The sequence below is a fragment of the Oncorhynchus mykiss genome, chromosome 3 (assembly GCF_057628025.1).
Source record: "Oncorhynchus mykiss isolate SJ-2025 chromosome 3, ASM5762802v1, whole genome shotgun sequence".
Lineage (NCBI taxonomy): Eukaryota > Metazoa > Chordata > Actinopteri > Salmoniformes > Salmonidae > Oncorhynchus > Oncorhynchus mykiss.
The window spans coordinates 23,106,970-23,112,737 of NC_143024.1; positions in this window are offsets into that span (position 1 = coordinate 23,106,970).

Here is a 5,768-nt window from a genome sequence, read left to right on the forward strand (position 1 = left end):
ACAGCCTTACATTCTCCTGAAAAATGTCTTGATAAACTTGGGGATTAATTGTTCCGTCTGATAGCAAGCTGTCCAGGCCCTGTTTTCTGCATAGCAGCCTCGACCATAGTTTACAGTTGGGATGAGGTTTTGATGTTGGTGTGCTGTGCCTTATTTCTCCACACATAATGTTGTGTGTTCCTTCCAAACTACTCAACTTTAGTTTCATCTGTCCACAGAATATTTTGCCAGTAGCGCTGTGGAACATCCAGGTGCTCTTTTGCGAACTTCAAACGTGCAGCAATGGTTTTTGTTTGGACAGCGGTGGCTTTTCCTGTGGTGTCCTCCCATGAACACCATTCTTGTTTTCTGTTTTACGTATCGTAGACTCGTCAACAGAGTTGTTAGCATGTTCCAGAGATTTCTGTAAGTCTTTAGCTGACAATAGGATTCTTTGTAACCTCATTGAGCATTCTGCACTGTGCTCTTGCAGTCATCTATGCAGGACGGCCACTCCTAGGGAGAGTAGAAACAGTGAGTAGAAAAGAGAGTAGTTTGGAAGGATCACACAGAGAGTAGGAAAGTATCTCAATTTTTAGACAATTTTGTCTTACCGTGGACTGATGAACATCAAGGCTTTTAGAGATACTTTTGTAACCCTTTCCTGCTTTGCCTGGTGTCAACAATTCTTAATCTTGGGTCTTTTGTTTGAGGCATGGTTCACATCAGGCAATGCTTCTTGTGAATAGCAAACTCAAATTTTGTGAGTTTAAAAAAATATATATATATTTAGAATGTTGCTTCCAATGTAATTGTCTGCATCATTTCCAATCCCCCATATTTTTTGGTAAATATATACAGTGGGGAGAACAAGTATTTGATACACTGCCGATTTTGCATGTTGTCCTGCTTACAAAGCATGTAGAGGTCTGTAATTTGTATCATAGGTACACTTCAACTGTGAGAGACGGAATCTAAAACAAAAATCCAGAAAATCACATTGTATGATTTTTAAGTAATTAATTTGCATTTTATTGCATGACATAAATATTTGATCACCTACCAACCAGTAAGAATTCCGGCTCTCACAGACATGTTTGTTTTTCTTTAAGAAGCCCTCCTGTTCTCCACTCATTACCTGTATTAACTGCAACTGTTTGAACTCGTTACCTGTATAAAAGACACCTGTCCACACACTCAATCAAACAGGCTACAACCTCTCCACAATGGCCAAGACCAGAGAGCTGTGTAAGGACATCAGGGCTAAAATTGTAGACATGCACAAGGCTGGGATGGGCTACAGGACAATAGGCAAGCAGCTTGGTGAGAAGGCAACAACTGTTAGCGCAATTATTTGAAAATGGAAGAAGTTCAAGATGACGGTCAATCACCCTTGGTCTGGGGCTCCATGCAAGATCTTACCTCGTGGGGCATCAATGATCATGAGGAAGGTGAGGGATCAGCCCAGAACTACACGGCAGGACCCGGTCAATGACCTGAAGAGAGCTGGGACCACAGTCTCAAAGAAAACCATTAGTAACACACTACACCATCATGGATTAAAATCCTGCAGCGCACGCAATGTCCCCCTGCTCAAGCCAGCGCATGTCCAGGCCCGTCTGAAGTTTGCCAATGACCATCTGGATGGTCATCTAGACAGAAATAGAGCTTTTTGGTCTAAACTCCACTTGCCGTGTTTGGAGGAAGAAGAAGGATGAGTACAACCCCGAGAACACCATCCCAACCGTGAAGCATGGAGATGGAAACATCATTCTTTGGGGATGCTTTTCTGCAAAGGGGACAGGACGACTGCACCGTATTGAGGGTAGGATGGATGGGGCCATGTATCGCGAGATCTTGGCCAACAACCTCCTTCCCTCAGTAAGAGCATTGAAGATGGGTCGTGGCTGGGTCTTCCAGCATGACAACGACCCGAAACACACAGCCAGGGCAACTAAGGAGTGGCTCCGTAAGAAGCATCTCAAGGTCCTGGAGTGGCCTAGCCAGTCTCCAGACCTGAACTCAATAGAAAATCTTTGGAGGGAGCTGAAAGTCCATATTGCCCAGCGACAGCCCCGAAACCTGAAGGATCTGGAGAAGGTCTGTATGGAGGAGTGGGCCAAAATCCCTGCTGCAGTGTGTGCAAACCTGGTCAAGAACTACAGGAAACGTATGATCTCTGTAATTGCAAACAGGTTTCTGTACCAAATATTAAGTTCTGCTTTTCTGATGTATCAAATACTTATGTTATGTAATAAAATGCAAATTAATTACTTAAAAATCATACAATGTGATTTTCTGGATTTTTGTTTTAGATTCCGTCTCTCACAGTTGAAGTGTACCTATGATAAAAATGACAGACCTCTACATGCTTTGTAAGTAGGAAAACCTGCAAAATCGGCAGTGTATCAAATACTTGTTCTCCCCACTGTATATCCATACACACATGCATACATATACACATAGTGTGGGGCAAAAAAGTATTTAGTCAGCCACTAATTGTGCAAGTTCTCCCACTTAAAAAGATGAGAGGCCTGTAATTTTCATCATGGGTACACTTCAACTATGACAGACAAAATGAGAAAAAAAATCCAGAAAATCACATTGTAGGATTTTTAATGAATTTATTTGCAAATTATGGTGGAAAATAAGTATTTGGTCAATAAACTTTTGCTATCTCAATACTTTGTTATATACCCTTTGTTGGCAATGACAGAGGTCAAACGTTTTCTGTAAGTCTTCACAAGGTTTTCACACACTGTTGCTGGTATTTTGGCCCATTCCTCCATGCAGATCTCCTCTAGAGCAGTGATGTTTTGGGGCTGTTGCTGGGAAACACGGACTTTCAACTCCCCCCAAAGATTTTCTATGGGGTTGAGATCTGGAGACTGGCTAGGCCACTCCAGGACCTTGAAATGCTTCTTACGAAGCCACTCCTTCGTTGCCCGGGCGGTGTGTTTGGGATCATTGTCATGCTGAAAGACCCAGCCACGTTTCATCTTCAATGCCCTTGCTGATGGAAGGAGGTTTTCACTCAAAATCTCACGATACATGGCCCCATTCATTCTTTCCTTTACACGGATCAGTCGTCCTGGTCCCTTTGCAGAAAAACAGCCCCAAAGCATGATGTTTCCACCCCCATGCTTCACAGTAGGTATGGTGTTCTTTGGATGCAACTCAGCATTCTTTGTCCTCCAAACATGACGAGTTGAGTTTTTACCAAAAAGTTATATTTTGGTTTCATCTAACCATATGACATTCTCCCAATCTTCTTCTGGATCATCCACTTTTCTTTAACCATTTATGTTCTTTAATACAGGGCCGACATACAAGTTCCTTCGTTTTTTCCCCTTCTACTTGCCTCTTCCATTTTTGTGGTAATGCTGCAATTAATTGGTTGTAATTTTGGGTAGAGCAGACATTTCCATATGTCTGTGTTAGCTGCATGTGTGACAACTCCACCAGTCCTATTTATGATATCATTCACTAAAATGATACCTTTTAAAAAAAAATATTTTGACAAATACAGTTTTTTTGATCAATTAGTATATTTGAATTTAACCACAATATTTGTTGTACTATTTGTTCCGTCCTTTCAGGTGGATTAAACTGAAATTGCAACCAACTTTCTAAGGCTTGTTTAAAAAATAAAGATATTTTGGAGAAGATTTCCTTTTCAAACAATCGAAAGTGTGCCGGTGTAATCTGAATGAAGGGAAAAAGGCCCTTCCTGAATATAGGATGAGACAGTTGTACCAATTGACAAGAGAACCCGTTTGGATTTAAGTATAACTTTTGTATGACTGATGCCTTTAGTGAGAGGTCTAATGCTTTAATATTGAATAATTTCTGCCCAACAAATTCATATTCGTTATACAAATAGGCCCTTCTAATTTTGTCTGGCTTGCCATTCCAAATAAAACGGAATATTGTTTTGTTCATATAATTTAAAAGCAGGTCACTAGGTGTAGGTAAAACCATAAGCAAATAGGTAAATTGTGATATGACTAAAGAGTTAATCAGGGTGATTTTTCCACAAATAGACAGGTTTTTTTCATAGGGCAGGGCAGCTCTAACCAACATCTCCTATCTCATCTCATTGATTGGAATCCAGTTTAGCTGACTCCTGACTCCAATTAGCTTTTGGAGAAGTCCTTAGCCTAGGGGTTCACATACTTTTCCAACCTACACTGAATGTTTAAATTATGTATTCAATACAGACAATAACAATACAGTAATTTGTGACTTAGATGAAGTTGATGAAGTTCAGATCTAATTGTACAACCAATTTATGCAGAAATCCCGATTATTCCAAAGGGTTCACATATTTTTTTATTGCCACTGTAGATAGATGGCACTCAAGTTTAGTTTTTAATGTCAGGTGCACAAGTACAGTGAAATGCCATGTATTGGATTGTATGATATTAGACAGCACTTTTTAACATTGTCTTTAGTAAAATCACCTGTAACAATTCAAACTACTAAATAAAGAATATCTTCTAAAATGACCTGGTATGCAGTTATTATGACTAAGTGTTAGATACTGTTCTATTCGGTGTATGACTGTAAGTGTTAGATACTGTTCTATTCAGTGTATGACTGTAAGTGTTAGCTACTGTTCTATTCAGTGTATGACTGTAAGTGTTAGATACTGTTCTATTCGGTGTATGACTGTAAGTGTTAGCTACTGTTCTATTCAGTGTATGACTGTAAGTGTTAGCTACTGTTCTATTCAGTGTATGACTGTAAGTGTTAGATACTGTTCTATTCGGTGTATGACTGTAAGTGTTAGCTACTGTTCTATTCAGTGTATGACTGTAAGTGTTAGCTACTGTTCTATTCAGTGTATGACTGTAAGTGTTAGATACTGTTCTATTCGGTGTATGACTGTAAGTGTTAGCTACTGTTCTATTCAGTGTATGACTGTAAGTGTTAGATACTGTTCTATTCAGTGTATGACTGTAAGTGTTAGATACTGTTCTATTCAGTGTATGACTGTAAGTGTTAGCTACTGTTCTATTCAGTGTATGACTGTAAGTGTTAGATACTGTTCTATTCGGTGTATGACTGTAAGTGTTAGCTACTGTTCTATTCAGTGTATGACTGTAAGTGTTAGATACTGTTCTATTCGGTGTATGACTGTAAGTGTTAGCTACTGTTCTATTCAGTGTATGACTGCAGCATACATGATGTATAGCTTTGTTTTCTTGCTCATTAATTGCATGTCTGTCTGTGTGGTCTGTGTGTGTATGACGGTGTAATGGTGTGTATAACATCTGGTATGTAGTCTCTGCATTCCTCGACGTAGCATTAGCTTATTAAACTATACTTCTCTGTCTTTTTTGCTCTCTTTTTATCGTTACCCTGTCCCCTCTCTCCCCCCCTGTCTCTTCACCTGTCGCCACATCCCCTCTCTAACCTTTTCCACTTTTATTCCCACGTCCTCTCTACATGTCTGCTGATCTGTCTGTCATTTGACAGTTATCTTGTTTTTCAATCACCTCGTTCGTCAGTCAACTACCATTCTGTGTCTCACTCTCTGTTTTCTAACCCTTATAGGCGGTGCTCTTCACATCTCTCTAGGTAGAGACGCCTCACAGGGTTTTAGAGGACATGATCACTTCCTGTAGAACTATTACCTACTCAGAATGATCGATATGAAACAACACAAACCATCTAGTCAAAATAAATGAATCAGCGCCACCCTCATAACAAACACCACTGCTACACATTAACTAGGCCGTAGCGCAGATTTGTTATCTTAGGAATCCAGTTTTTCTCGTCAGGCC